Source organism: Tamandua tetradactyla, chromosome 6 (genome assembly GCF_023851605.1).
Source record: "Tamandua tetradactyla isolate mTamTet1 chromosome 6, mTamTet1.pri, whole genome shotgun sequence".
Classification (NCBI taxonomy): Eukaryota; Metazoa; Chordata; class Mammalia; order Pilosa; family Myrmecophagidae; genus Tamandua; species Tamandua tetradactyla.
Window position 1 is genome coordinate 68,195,089 of NC_135332.1, and position 16,620 is coordinate 68,211,708.

The 16,620-nt window shown below is 38.5% G+C and overlaps 1 long non-coding RNA gene across 2 annotated transcripts in view; it reads left to right on the forward strand.

The window, feature by feature from the left end:
* Positions 1–16,620, forward strand: part of LOC143686105 (uncharacterized) — a 193,825-nt gene that overhangs the window by 12,396 nt on the left and 164,809 nt on the right. The window contains exon 3 of one of the 2 annotated variants that reach the window (XR_013176902.1): positions 1,276–2,185. The exons of the other annotated variant lie outside the window; for it this stretch is intronic. This is a non-coding gene — a long non-coding RNA (uncharacterized LOC143686105). Of the gene's footprint in view, positions 1–1,275; positions 2,186–16,620 lie in introns of those variants that run through there. 2 annotated transcript variants of the gene reach the window in all.

Sequence of the window (16,620 nt, forward strand, 5' to 3'; positions counted from 1 at the left end):
TCTATTAAAACGGTCGATCCAACGAGACCATATGAGTGATTGAAAACACGGATCACTTCTGGTTTAGCATTTTTCATTCAGGTTGGTCTTACCTGTGGGAAAGCACCTTATCATCTTCCTGCCATGGCTCTCATTTTAGCCCCTGGGTGGCCTAAGCATGATTTGGGGCTTCCAGAGTGTGCATTTGATTATCCGAGGAAAGCTTAGGCAATGCAAACAATCTGTCTCAATAATTATAGCAGTAAGTGTTGGCTTACTATTGTTTTTATTATATTTTGATTTATAAAGGCATGGGGGTGGTATAATCTTTTTAAGAGTTTAGACTCTCTAAAGTCTTAATCCAGTACTGTAAAAACAGAGATATAGGATGTTTACTGTCCTTCTTTTCTAAGCACATTCTTGTGGGCTCTTTGCTCAAGAAAATGTTAATTTCCTTAAAATTTAGTCACAAACTAGTACCAGGTGTAGGATGGAGCCATGTTATTTGTCAGTGGTTAAATATCAAGTGTGTGATCCAACACACAAATCAGAGCTGCTTTTTTATTGAAAATCTGCCATTGAAAATAGAGCCCTTCATCAAAACAACTAACCTTTGCAACATTAAATAACGCATTTTAATCACAGTAATAGGTTTCCATTGTGGAAGAAAATAGGAATACCAAATTTGGAAAATAAAGAAAAGAAAAAAGTCACAAGGGTCCATCCCTCCATCTAAATTACTGTTATTATCTACTTTGAACTTTCGTTGGGAAGAGGTGGATAAAATAAATTCAGTGACACCTGTATTAGGTTTATTTCCTCCCTTTATGTATGTGTGTGTATGCATAAAGTAATAAACTTATATACTAAGATATTATTATTATTATTATTATTATTTTTGTACATGGGCAGGCACTGGGAATCAAACCTGGGTCTCTGGCATGGCAGGGAAGAATTCTGCCACTGAGCCATCGTGTACTACCCACTAAGGAATTATTTTTAAGATAAAATTGAAAGTAAGCTATTAAGAAAGCATTCTAAGTATAAGCAACTTGGTGCCTTTCTAATCCTAATTGAATGCACACATTTTATTCCTTAATTTGATGATAAAGGTTTCCTTAGCTCTAAATTTCCAAATCAAAATCCTTCAAGTATAATGGGCCTTCATTTTTTCTTAGGAGTGAAAGTTCACCTGACACTGCTTATTGCAAATGTGAGGGAAACTCTTTGTTTTCCTTACTAATGTTTTGCATTAACTCCACAAATTTCAAGAGCTCTCTCACCATGTCTTTATAGAACTGAGAAGAAGGAGTCCGACTGCCGTCACAAGAACAATTGTGACAAGTACCACTCGGAAGCTGACCTTTCTTTGGGAGTGAGGGTGAAATGAATTGATTCTTTCTTAGCTTTCTGCTGTCACGTCGAATGAACTGAGTACTATATAAAATCATTCTCTTAACAAGTGGCCATTTAAAAAGCCTGCTCCCAATACTGTGTTTGGAGTTGACATCCAAAAACGCCAAAAAAAAAAAAAATTTTTTTTCTGAAAGAACCAGACTCTCACAAATAATTAAAAATGAAACAAAATAAAGCAAGATAAAAGAAGGAGCGACACAGAAGTGATTTTGCCACAATCATTTGCACATAGAGTCACAGAGGGGAGGGCATCCCATTTCACTGAGCCTCCATTCTGTGCCGGACATTTCTAATCACCTCACCACATTTAATGGAGATCCGGGAAATTAAAATTACATAGGAGAGGAGAGAGAAATAGGGTAAGGGTAGAAAGAAGTGGCGGAAAAGAGGAGGAAAGATCGCTAAAGCCCAGTTTCCCTTTTGTACCTTAACTTTCAGTTTCTCTCTAGAAAAACGGTTCTACATGGCAATTATGGTGGCAGAAGAGTCAGTATTGGGAGAACAACTCAGGGTTCATCAACGAAGTGTTTATTTATTTATTTTTATTTTAACATTTGTTCCCCCTATTATTTATTTTTATTCCATATGTTCTACTCGTCTGCTGACAAGGGAGATAAAAGGAGCATCAGACACAAGGTTTTCACAATTACACAGTCTCATTGCGAAAGCTGTATCATTATACAATCATCATTAAGCAACATGGCTACTGGAACACAGCTCTACAACAAAGTGTTTTCATTTTGACTTTTAAACTAGAGTCACACTTTAAGGGGAAAAAAAAATCCAGATAAAAGCCAGGACTCCCAGTTTTTTCCTCCCCCCTCCCCGATCCCATCTCCTTCCCTCTGTCTCCCCTGCCTGAGGTCCCTCTCCCCATGCAGCACAGCCACTCCCCGTCCCCTCCCCAAGTATGTGAAAAGGGACTGGACGCCTATGTTTATAAGTCTGCTCTGCAATTCCATTGCTCCTTCAGGACTTTATTAATGCTGTTTACGATTCCCATAATAACTAAAATACGCTGTTCTCAAAACACCAAGTCTTGGAGAAATCATTACCCTGATGAACACAACAAAACTTAATTCTAATGGGCTGTCTGCTCGTGCAATAGGCTGTGAGTAACTCCTTGTGTCCTGGCAGTAAAAACAAATTAAATTAAAGATCCCTGTTCACCAAAGGCCTAATTCTGATTTTTGCAAAGTTTCCATTAAATGATATTGTCTACAGAAAGTACATGCTAGCAGTCTCCCTCCGGGAATGTAATAGAAAGAAAATTCCAAAAGGAGAATTATTGAATTTCCTCCATTAATTTTGCATCACACCCTCTTGGCATGTGTTAATGATATTAGGAAGATTCGAAGATCTGTCCTCTTTGAAGTCTGTGAAGCATTCACGAAAATTAGCCTTTGTCAGAGGGAAGTGAATTGCTGTAAATCAGAGACAAACAGAACAATAGATTAAGGGGGAGTTTGCTTTAATAATAAATATGGCCATAGGAGGGAGTTTCCTTTTAGTGGCATGGAAAAACTTCAGGGAATGTTTTAATATTGTTTCCCCTTGTAAGAATTGCAGTACAAGTATTTCTTTTTCTTCTGCCATTTAATGATGGTGATTTTCACTTCGCCTTTGATTTAGCGATCCCTGAAAACAGTCGGTGGTGCTTGGAAAAAGCGGGTTTGCTGACTGCTGAGGGTGTGGGATAAAGGGGCACCTCTGGGAGAGGTGTGTGGGTGGGCTTCCCATACCCATCGGCTGGTTGGCTTATTTATTGTTACTGCAAAACTACAGCGAATGGTTCAATTTCATCAGTTCCACTTTATTTGAAATGGATTCCAGGGTTCTTGAACAGGATTTGACAAGTACACATAAACAGCAACTAGGCTTCAACCTGAAGGTGGAAAAGTTGATAGAATACCTCCGTAAAGATTAATGGGCAGCTATCGTAGACCAGGGACTATGGGCTGGGAGCTTTCATATCTCTTTAAACATGTTGATCCTCACAGCAGAATTTTAAGGCAGTATTTTAATCCTTTATTATGCCCACGGTCACATATCTAATGCTGTGGGTTGAATTGTGTCGCCAAAAAGTTATGTTCAAGTCCTAACCCCTGGTATTGGGGAATGTGACCTTATTAAGAAGATGTAATTCGTTAAGATGAGGTTGTACTCCATTAGGGTGGGCCCTAATCCTTTAAAACTGGTACCCTTAGAAGATAGAACAGAAAAAGGACTCAGAGGAAATGTGCTCCTGTGCAGACAAGAGGAAGAAACTGGTGTGATGTCACAGCCAAGGAATGCTAAGGATGGCTGGTCACCACCAGAAGCTAGGAAGAGGCAAAGGAGAATCCTCTCCTAGAGCCTTCAGAAAGAACACAGCCTTGCAGACACCTTGATTTCCAACTTCTGGCTTCCAGAACTGTGAAAGAATAACTACCTGTTGCTGAAGCCAACAGCAGCCCTAGGGGATGAAGAACTGTATTCCTTCATTCATCGACTGAACCCTATTTTCCTTTGAATACCTAAGTAGTGCTAAGCCTTGAGATTAAACAACAGTGACTAAGACACATGTTTATGATCATCTAGTGAAGGATTACAATAGTGAATGAGAGCTACACAGGAGTGGGGGTGGGGATGGAGAAGAGGGGGCACCTCCCATTAGGTCATCAGAGAAGCTTTCCCCTGGAAGTGAAGGTGAAGCTAAGAGCTGAAGTTAGAATTTGGAGTAGTCACGGAAGAAGAACAAGAGAGGGTTGCTGAGGCAAGGGACTACTGAAACACAACTTGGAGGTGACAGAGGATGTGGCAGGCTGAGGGGCTCTCAAAGTAAATCAGTCCGGCTGGTGTGAGATTTAAAATCGAGAAGTGACCAATTCCAAAGCTTGCTCTCTTTTTCCTGTTTGCTGCTGGCTCTAGTGAAATAAACAGAAGATTTCATTAATCACTCTTATGCTGAGGCCCCACACCATCTTGACCGGCTTTCCTGACCATTATAAAGCTCAGAACAAACTCAGAGACCCTCTGTGCCTGCAGTTTCCAAGGTCACTCCTAAAGCAGCCTTCAAACCTTTGGTATCTACAAAACTGCAAGCCCTGGTTTTAGGGAATGAAGGTCCTCAGGGGTGAGCATGAATTTGAAGTCATCAGAGTGGTGTAGGCAGTTGAGGAGAAGCCTCTTAATCTCCCTTGGGAAATTCTTGGCAAAACAGGGATTGTGGTGTCCAGCTGGGTCTGATTCAAAAACAAGGAAGCCATTCTTCTAGATGTTTCTAGCTGTCTAAAGGAAAGTCTGTCAGAGTGGGCCAGACCTAGGTTGTGGTGCTAACATCAATATATATGAACAGTGTTTACCTTCCCAGTGAAACTGAGGTTCAGAGAATAATTTCAGCAGTTGGCTGCTAAAATAAGTTTCTAAAAGTGGAAGAATTAGAGTGGTTTGAGGACCTGGGAGAAGTGGCTCATTAGTACAACAAAGGACCTAATGATTCTCAGTTTCTTAGTCCAGTAGTCCAGGTGGGTTTCTTGGAGCACAGTAGCTTGATGTTCAGCTCAGATACTACCAGTGTCTCATCTTCCTCTGTGACTTTTCATTCTTCCTCTCTCTTTGTGGAAATCTCTATTTCCCTCTCTGAGTACCTGTACATGTGTATGTTTCCATATTCTGCTCTGATTTCCTTTGATCCTTTCTAGGTCTTCTCTCCATCCACTTCTCATTCATGTCTTTCTCTTATTTATAATCGTGGTCTGTATCTTAGGTTGGGCTCCTCTGAAGCAGAAACTGAGCAGAAGATTGGCATGAAAGTGAACTATAGAAAATATTCCCAGGAAAACTTCTAGGGAACTGAGGAAGTGGGACCAAGAAGGGAAGAGACCAACAACAGACAGAAATCAAGCAAACTTCCATGAAGAGTAATATTGGCTCAGTTCTTGCAAGGGGCAGTGTATATCCCACCTCCAAGTTGTCCCTAGAGGTGTGGGACTTAGCTGCATCCATCAGTCATGGGTTGAGGACTTAGCCTGGGAACATGTAAGTTTCCAGGCCCTTCACCATTTCCAGCCTTCTGGGCTCTTAGACAAAGTGGACAAAGAGAGCTAGGTGCTGGTGATAGGGAATGAAAGCACACAGGAAGATGGTGTGCATGAAAATGGAAAAGGGGCAAGGGTGGGATGGGGATCATTCCACTATACTATATACTATAGCATGAAAGTGATATGCACATATACTGTTTCATTTTTTGAAATGTTTTATTACTTTTTTTTTGTTAAAACAAAGGCAGGTGGGTGACTGTGTTACATGCTTCTTAAAAAGCAAAATTTGTTGATGTGTACAAGCATTTAACCTTCAATTAAATTTTTTTTTTTTTCTGTTCTTTTAAAGCAGTGATTCTCAAAATGTGGTCCCTGGACCAGCAGCATCACCATCCTCTGGTATGATGGTTAGGTTCAGGTGTCAATTTGGCCTAGTAATGATGCCCAGTTGTCTGGCGAGGAAGTGCTGCATGACCATTGCTGCAAGGATATTTCATGGCTCTTGGTATGCCAGAAAGCTGGTATATTAAATCCTCATTCAGTTTATTGCATCTGTGGCTGATTGCATCTGTGATAAACTTAGGGACTCAACCGAGCTCCAACTGTGGAATTAATTAAAAATTTCTGACTACTAAAGATAGACCCCCAACTCAGCTGAACCTCGAGTAAAAGCTGAGGTTGCTGGTTTTTGCCCCAGTGCAGAGGGGGCAGGGCTGTTGGAAAAAGAAAAAAAAAAAGCAAAAGCAATAAACAACACAAAAGCAGAGCTTTTTTTTGGATCAGACACAAAATTCTTGAAAAGATGTGGGCCTTGATGGAAAAGAGGGGGCACACAGGACCTGGGGATACATAGAGCAATGTACCAATTTAAGCTCTTGATTGGCAAACCCAAGGTATGGGGGACTTGCTCTGAAAGGATTTTTCTTTTCTTTTCTTTTGTGGCTGTGTTTCTACAGCTTAATTACTCTTTGGATACAACTGCAAGACTTCTCAGGCTCCAACTGCCCCAGGCAAGGGCAGAATTAAGCTTGTCTGAGAGACAATGAGGCTGGTCAGGTTAAAGGAAGTAATTCCCTGGAGGCTGTGCTTTTCCCAGGAGAGGGGCTGGGGCTCAACTCAAGTGGAATCCCTCCCTCAAGGAATTCAGACCCTAGGGTCTGGAAAACTGAAGCAATTAAAGCCAGACTACAACCTCTCCTCTGTCTAAACCATGCCTCCAGCAAGGAGAGTCTGCTGAAGTTAAAGGTACCACATCACTTAATGCTGGTGGGACCTACAGGGAGACAAATCCACATACTGAGCAGGATAGGAAAAACACAGAGTCTAGAGGCTTCACAGGAAAGTCTTTCAACTTGCTGGTTCTCACCCTCAGGGAAAACTGATGCAGGTGACTCTTTCTTTAGAGGAGGCCAGTCTGGTCTGAGACTGGGGGTCTATAATACCTAAGTAGACCCTCCTAAGGCAAAAAAAAAAAAAAAAAAGGCACCATGCAGGCAGGGCAAAAAATTAGAAAACAAGAACTGAAAACCTCTGATCTGTTAAACAAAATCTATGCTAGAGGTCTAGATTAAGCTGAACTGAATATCGAAGAACAGATAGACAACAAAATCATTCAACAAGAAAATCCTACATAAAAAAATGAAAACAATCTCCAGAATAAACTAATTAAGGAAATTAAATGTCTAGATGCCAGTAAAAAATAATGAATCATACTAGGCAAATTGAAGATATGGCCCAGTCAAAGGAACAAACCAACAATTCGAATGAGATACAGGAATGAAACAATTAATTCATATGGAAATGAGATATGGAAAATCTCATCAAAAATCAAATCAATTGAGGAAGGATATAAAGAAGGCAAGGGATGAATAAAAAGAAGAAATTGAAAGTCTGAATAAATAAATCAGAGAACTTATTTGAATGAAAGGCACAGTGGAAGAGAAAAAAAATTCAATGGAAACGTACAATGTTCGACTTCAAGAGGCAGAAGATAAGATTAGTGAACTGGAGGATGGGACAGCTAAAATACAACAAGTAAAGAAAATATAGGGAAAATAATGGAAAAATGCAAGCAGGGACTCAGGGAATTGAATGACAACATGAAGTGCATAAATATACATGTTGTGGGTGTCTCAAAAGGAGAAGAGAAGGGAAAAGGAGGAAAAAACTAATGGAGGAAATTACCACTGAAAATTTCCCAACTCCTATGAAAAATTTAAAATTACAAGAAGTGCAGCATACCCTAAACAGAAAAGATCCAAATAGACTTCCTCGGAGACACTAATCAGAATGTGAGATGTCAAAGAGAAAGAGAGAATTTTGAAAGCAGCAAGAGAAATGCAATCCATCACAAGCAAGGAAAGCCCAATAAGACCATGTGTAGATTTCTCAGCAGAAACCATGGAGGCAAGAAGACAGTGGTATGATATATTTAAGATACTAAAAGAGAAAAACTGCCAACCAAGAATTCTATATCCATCAAAATTGTCCTTCAAAAATGAGGGGGAAATTAAAACATTTTCAGACAAAAAAAATCACTGTGAGAATTTGTGACCAAGAGACCAGCTCTGCAAGAAATACTAAAGGGAGCACTAGAGACAGATAAGAAAAGACAGCAGAAAGAGGTGTGGAGAAGAGTGTAGAAATGAAGACTATCAGTAAAGGTAAAAAGGAGAAAAATGAGATATGATATGTAAAATCCAAAAGACAAAATGGTAGAAGAAAGTACTGCCCTTATAGTAATAACACTAAATTTTAATGGATTAAACTCCACAATCAAAAGACATAGACTGGCAGAATGGATTGAAAAACAGAACTCATCTATATGCTGATTACAGGAGACACATTTTAGATCCAAGGATAAACACAGGTTGAAAGCGAAAGGTTGGGAAAAGATATTTCATGCAAACAACAATCAGAAAAGAGCAGAAGTAGCTATATTAATACCCAACAAATTAGACTTCAAATGTGAAACAATTAAAAGAGACAAAGAGGGACACTATGTATTAATAAATGGAAGAATTCAACAAGAAGACATAACAATCATAAATATTTATGCACCAAGCCAGAATGCTCCAAAATACATGGGGCAAACACTGGAAACAACTGAAAAGAGAAATAGACACAGCTGCCATAATAGTTGGAGACTTCAATTCACCACTCTCATCAATGGACAGAATATCTAGACAGAGGATCAATAAAGAAACAGAGAATTTGAATAATGCAATAAATGAACTAGACTTAACAGACATTTTTAGAACATCACACTTTCAGAACAGCAGGATATACCTTTTCCTCAAGTGCTCATGGATCATTCTCAAGGATAGACCATATGCTGGGTCACAAAGCAAGTCTCAATAAATTTAAAAAGACTGAAATCATGCAAAACACTTTCTTAGATCATAAAGGAATGAAGTTGGAAATCAATAATAGGCAGAGGGCCAGAAAATTCACAAATATATGGAGGCTCAACAACACACTCTTAAACAACCCATGGGTCAAGGAAGAAATTACAAGAGAAATCAGTAAATATCTCAAGGCAAATGAAAATGAAAACTCAACATATCAAAATTTATGGGATGCAGCAAAAGCAGTGCTAAGAGGGAAATTTATTGCCCCAAATGTCTATATTAAAAAAGAAGAAAGGACAAAAATTGAGGAATTAACTGTTCACTTGGAAGAACCAGAGAAAGAACAGCAAACTAACCCCAAAGCAAACAAAAGGAAACAAATAATGAAGATTAGAGCAGAAATAAATGAAACTGAGAACATGAAAACAATCAAGAAAATCAATAAAACCAGAAGTTGGTTCAATGAAAAAATCAATAAGATTGATGGACCCTTAGCAAGACTGAAAAAAGAAGACAGAGGATGCAAAGAAACAAAATCAGAAATGGAAGAGGAGGCATAACCAATGACCCCACAGAAATAAAGGAGGTAACGAGAGGATACTATGAACAACTTTATGCTAATAAACTAGACAACGTAGATGAAAGACATGAACAATGAACATTGTCTCAAGAAGAAATAGACGGTCTCAACAAACCAATCACAAGAAATTAAAATAGTCATTAAGAAAGTTCCCCAAAAAGAAAAGGCCAGGAATAGATGGCTTCACATGTGAATTCTACCAAATGTTCAAGACAGAATTGGTATGAATACTGCTCAAACTCTTCAAAACAAAAACAAAAACAAAAACAAAACAAAACTGAAGAGGAGGGAAGGTTACCTAACTCATTTTATGAAGCCAACATCACCCTCATGCCAAAGCCAGACAAAGATGCTACAAGAAAAGAAAATTACAAACAAATCTCTCTAATGAATACAGATGCAAAAATCCTAAACAAAATTCTTGAAAATCAAATCCACCAGCACGTTAAAAGAATTATACATCATGACAAGTAGGATTCATCCCAGGTATGCAAGAATGGTTCAACATAAGAAAATCAATTAATGTAATATACCATATCAACAAATCAAAGCAGAAAATAAAATGACCATTTCGATTGATGCAGAAAGGCATTTGGCAAAATTCGACATCCTTTCTTGTGGAAAGCATTTCAAAGGATAGGAATAGAAGGGAACTTCTCTAATATGATAAAGCGAATTTATGAAAAACCCACAGTTAACATCATCCTCAATGCAGAAAAACTGAAAACTTTCCCCCAAGATCAGGAACAAGACAAGGATGTCCACTATCACCACTGTTATTCAACATTGTGTTGGAGCAATTAGACAAGAAAAAGAAATACAAGCCATCAAAATTGGAAGGGAAAAAGTAAAACTCTCACTATTTGCAGATGATATAATACTATATGTTGAAAACCCCAAAAAATCCACAACAAAATTGCCAATGCTAATAAATGAATACAGCAAAGTGGCAGGTTACAAGATCAACATTCAAAAATCTGTAGTGTTTCTATACACTAGTAATGAACAATCTGAGGGGGAAATGAAGAAAAAAATACATTTACAACTGCAACCAAAAGAATAAAATATTTAGGAATAAATTTAACTAAGACCTATATAAAGAAATTTAACTAAGACCTATATAAAGAAAACTACAAGAAATTGCTAAAAGAAATCACAGATGACCTAAATAAATGGAAGGGCATACGATGTTAATGGATTAGAAGACTAAATGTAGTTAAGATGTCAATTCTACCTAAATTGATTCATAGAGTCAATGCAATACCAATTACAATCCCCAAAACTTACTTTACAGAAATAGAAAAACCAATAACCAAAATTACCAGGAAAAGCAGGGTGCCCCTAATAGCTAAAAATATCCTGAGAAAGAAAAATGAAATTGGAGATCTCACAGTATCTGATTTTAAGGCATATTACGAAGCTACAGTGATCAAAACAGCATGGTGCTGGCATAAAGGTAGATATACTGACCAATGGAATCTAATAGAGTGTTCAGATATAAACCCTCTCATCTATGGATAATTGATCTTTGATAATGCAGTCAAGTCAACTCACCTGGGACAGAACAGTCTCTTCAATAAATGGTGCTTGGAGAACTTGATATCCATATGCAAAAGAATGAAAGAGGATCTATATCTCACACCCTACAGAAAAATTAACTCAAAATGGATCAAAGATCTAAACATTAGATCTAAGACCATAAAACTTTTAGAAGAAAATATAGGGAAGTATCTTATAAGTCTTATAATAGGAGACAGTTTCCTAGATCTTACACCCAAAGCACGAGTATTGGAAAAAGAAATAGATAAATGGGAACTCCTCCAAATTAAACACTTTTGTGCATCAAAGAACTTTGTCAAGAAAGTAAAAAGACAGCCTACACAGTGAGAGTCAATATTTGGAAATGATATATCAGATAACAGTTTAGTATCCAGAATACATAAAGAGATTGTTCAACTCAACAACAAAAAGACAAACAACCCAGTTACAAAATGGGCAAAAGACATGAACAGACACTTCTCAGAAGAGGAAATGCAAACAGCTAAAAGGCACATGGAAAGAAGCTCAATTTCCTTGGCTATTAGGGAAATGCAAATTAAAACCACAATGAGATATCATATCACACCCACCAGAATGGCCATTATCAATAAAACAGAAAACAAGTGCTGGAGAGGATGTGGAGGAAGAGGCGCACTTATCCACTGTTGATGGGAATGTCAAATGGTACAACCACTGTGGAAAGCAGTTTGATGTTTCCTCAGGAAGCTAAGTATAGAATTGCCATGTGATCCAGCAATACCATTGCTAGGTACCTATTCAAAGAACAAGAGGGCAACGACACAAACAGACATTTGCACACCATTGTTTATAGCAGCATTATTTACAATTGCCAAGAGATGGAATCGGCCCAAATGTCTATCAACAGATGAGTGGCTAAACAAGCTGTGGTGTATACATACAATGGAATATTATGCTGCTGTAAGACAGAATAAAGTCATGTAGCATGTACAATATGGATGGACCTTGAGGACATCATGCTGAGTGAGATTAGCCAAAACAAAAGGAAAAATACTGTATGGTCTCACTGATATGAATTGACATTAATGAGTGAACTTGGAGAATTTCAGTTAAGAACAGCAGATAGAAATATGGTAGATATTGGGTAATTGGAGCTGAAGGGACACAGATTGTGCAACAGAACTATTTGTAAAAATTCAGAAATGGATAGCACAATACTTCCTAATTGTAGCACAATAAGGTTAGTGCACCGAATGAAGCTGAATGTGAGAATGATAGAGGGAGGAGGGGTGGGGGCACAAATGAAATCAGAAGGAAAGATAGAGAATAAAGACTGGGATGGTATAATCTAGGAATGCCCAGACCGTACAATGATAGTGACTAAATGTACAAATTAAAAATGTTTTTGCAGGAGGAAGAACAAAGGAATGTCAATATTGAAGGGGGTTGAAAATAGATGGTAATTCATGTTTTAAAATTTAACTTATGTGTGAGACTAAAGCAAAAAATGTTTATTTGGTACAAAATTTATATTTTGACTAGTACATTTCCTAATATTACTTACATGGTCAGTTAATTGAACACCATAAGTACCTTGAATAGGGTGTGAGATTTTGCAGGTTTGTTTAGAGGGATGTCCCAATAAATCCCAGAGTGATGCCCTGATAAATCCCAGAGTGATTTGAACAAAGTGAATGAAAAAGTATTTGCAAAGTCCCCTTGGGGGAATGGAGAGAAAGGGGGAAAATTCAATCTCCCCACTTGGAGAACTCCTGAGTGGGAACAACCAAATCAGTAGACCGAGCCCTTAATCTTGGGGTTTCACCCTATGAAATTTATCCCCGCAAAGGATAGACTAAGCCTACTTAAAATTAGGCCTAAGAGTCACCCCCAGAGAACCTCTTTCGCTGCTCCGATGTGGCCTCTCTCTCTCAGCCAACACAGCAAGCAAACTCACTGCCCTCCCCCTCTCTACATGGGACATGACTCCCAGGGTTGTAAACCTCCCTGGCAACGTGGGACAGAAATCCTAGAATCAGCTGGGAGTCAGCATCATGGGATTGAGAAAGCCTTCTTGACCAAAAAGGGAAAGAGAGGAATGAGACAAGATAAAGAGTCAGTGGCTGAGAGATTTCAAACAGAGTTGAGAGGTTATTCTGGAGGTTATTCTTACGCATTACATAGATATCCCCTTTTTAGATTAAGGTGCATTAGGCTAGTGGGAGGTGCCTGAAACTGTAGAGCTGTATTCCAGTAGCCATGTTTCTTGAAGATGATTGTATAATGATACAGCTTTCGCAATGTGACTGTGCGATTATGGAAGCTTTTGTGTCTGATGCTCCTTTTAACTATGGTATGGACAGATGAATAAAACCTATGGATTAAAAATAAATAAATAATAGGGGTAACAAATGTTAAAATTAAAAAATATATGTATTTGAAAAAAAATACCAGACACTCCATTGTAATAAGTTTTACATGCATTATCTCATTTAGTCCTTAAAACAACCCAGTGGGGAGTGGGGAAAAGAGGATGTCATTATTGTCATTTTATAGATTAAGAAACTGGGGTGTACAAAAGGTATACACATCCCCAACTTAAAAGGCACAAGTGAAAATTGGGGTGATGTATGCTTTGATAATAGGAGCTCATCTTTACTGAATGCTTACTCTGAGCCAGGAACTCTCTTGAGTATTTTTAGTTAATCCTCATAAGATTCTTATTAGATAGATACCATTGCAGATAAAGAAACAGAGGCACAAGCAGTAAGTATTATATTCACACTTACGGTTCTGTAAACAGCAGAGCCAGGAATTGACCCAGAGCTCACATACTCGACCAATGAATTATCCTGTCTCTTGGCATGTATTCAGTGGGGGAATTGAATTCTTAGGATATGCCTGATTCTTTGGAAGATTTCCTGATGACTTACTGGATTTTTCTAGTCTTCCCTTGAGACATTGTTGCAGTTCCTGACATTATTAACCCTTGGGAACTCCAGTTCCCAAATTTCAGTAGCATCAAAGAGTTGCATGTATTTGCAGTTCTTTAGTTCTCTACCTCTCTACATTTGGCACATGAAATTGCACTTTTCCAGTCCAAATTCCATACTAATTGACTGATTGAAACAGGATTCTATTTCAAGCACACTTTGTAATTGAGCACGTTTCTCTGGCTATAGCTTCAGGTCATTTATATAAAAGAAAAGACAAATCTTTAAGTCTTATCTCTTTGAGGGTAACCATAATTTGGCTTATTTTGCATCCTGCTAGAGTGGGTTCAAAGCTAAGCTAAATTACAAAGGGCTCCAGCTGTCACTCTGGAAGATGCCTTTTTGTACATCAGTCTGGGAAGGATTTGTTCCCATAGAAGCGTTTATACCTTATAGATATTGGATGCTGCTTGGGATGAGTGGGCTGGGACTTGGAGATCCTTTCATCACTTTAAGATTTTCTTTGTAATTGGGGCACACTTTGATAGTGTTTGACCTGTACTGACTTCTCCTAACACCTCTGGTTAACAATTCTAGTCTTACAGAAGAAATCTGAATCTTCCATAGGAAGCAAGATTAGGAACTTGCACCAGAATGTAAAACAGCTATGACACCAGGTCCAGTTGAGTTCAGCTGCTATTTTTCATAGCAAAACTTTCTTGATGAAGAAAGGCCTGTATAGGTTTATATTCTGTACAAGCTCTTTATCTTCTCCAAAGACCAGTAACAAACAGTTTGAAATCCAGCTACTTTGTGTCACAAATAAATTCTGGGTTCACATCCTAACTCTGCCACATATTTTTTGAGTAATTTGGAATATGTTTACCTAATTTGTTTGTAACTCAATTTCCCATCCATGAATGAAAATAGTAATATTTTTAGTAAATTTTATACTTTTTAATTATAATTAAATATAAAAATAAAATGTCACTTGCACTTTATTAAATTATTATTAAACGGGTCACTATATATAAAGTTCATGGTAAATTTGCTATTTAAGTGTTAATAGCAAAATAATAGCAATGAAAATAATTATTAGTATTATTATATGAATGAAATGACAAGCATGGTCTTGCAGGGACAGCTAGATATGTCTCTGTTTTTCAGCTGGGATGGTTGCAGAATGATTGAGCTGGTCAGCTGAAAAGAGAAAAGACGAAAGGTTGGTGTTGGGGCCAAGCTTTGTAACTGAGTAAAATTTAATCTGCCTCAGTTGGCTGATTCTCTAGACTGCTATCTCTGCCCTCATCTATCTCTCTGAAAAAAAGAAAGGATAAAGGATACCTAGTTTAGAGGTGGAGGGGAATGTTCATTGCCTGCTTCAACTGAATTTTTCAGTCAGATAGAAGTGCCTAAGTTGGGATTTCCTTGAGTGCTGCACCTGCTATGTTGTGGGCACCCTATAAATATGTGTTGAATGAATGAAAGCGACTACTAATGTGACCAGAAATGCAAAGTTGTGCATTTTGTGGATGATTTAAGGAACATAAATTTGCATGCTGTAGGGTATGTAAAAAAAAAAAGAAAAGTGACATTACTAGGTTTCTCCTGCATATTAGTTGCTCTCTTAATACTGGCTCAACAACTTTGCTAGGATTACCTCCAGCTCTTCGTCTTTTTGTTTTAAAGACTTGGAGAAAGCTGAGCCCTGTGCAACTCACCTTGTAGGCCTACGAGGAGCTGAAAAGAAGTTCACTAAAATGCTCGAAGTTTGACTTGGGTTGTGATTCTTTTTCTTTTTTTCTGTTAAAAAATTTTCTTTCTTTTTTTTTTACTGGAAAACACTGTCTATGCTAAATTAGAAAAAGGGAACAAAGAAATGTCCACTAGACTTGTTATTCTCTCTCTGCTACCACTACTACTAGTGAGAAGTCAACACCCATGAACTCTCTTGGCTCTTGGGTCCTTCTCTGCTGGTCCTTGCTCTTTCCCTGCCTGTCAGAGACTTTTTTGTGATTGGACACTTGACTTTTGTTTTCTTCTCCTGCACATGCCCAAATTTCCTTTTGGGAATTCACTTCTTCCCATCCAGATATCCTCTGGGGTACAATGGTAATTGGGTACCTGCCTTCCTTCTATGGAAGCCAAAGGGGCCTGGGAATCTCATGCTATGAGCTCTCCCTCTGCCACTTGCTTCAGAGAAGAAACAGATTCGGAACCTAAGTCAGCCATTCAGGCTTGTTTCCTAAGATTCTGAATACTGAGCGGAGTGTCACCAGGATGGAAGAAACTCAGTTGGCACATTCAGCAGCAGCAACCTGGAAATACCATTGAGACTTTTGGGAGCTGCCTGGTTCTAGTCTATTCCAAACCTTCCCTTTGATCTCTTGCATACGTCTTTCTTTTTCCAGTGAATTCTCCTTTTGCTGAAGATCATGAGCAAAAGTTACTGTTGCTTGCAACCAAAGACTCCTAGTTGAAATCCTGAGTATTACAGTCCTGTGTGTGGTTACCTCAGGATTGCTACTAAACTTTACTGCCTCTCATGCCCTTACACCACAGCAAATTCAGGTGGTAAAGCAGCCCGGGGTGCAAGAGGCTTCCCAGCTGGAAGCACAATTCCACTCAAAGTGGTTTCTCTGAAGAGAATTTAAACATAGGGACACTTATCAGAGGTGTGGGCAGTTAAGAAAACTAAAGCCATTGTGACCTTCAGGAGGGAAGGGGAAAGGGGAGCAAGCCTGAAGAGAGCTGCAGCCATGGAGAAGGGCTGCCTTTTGGGATTCTACTCCTAAGCAGGCATTCCTTCCCTTGCTTTTTTT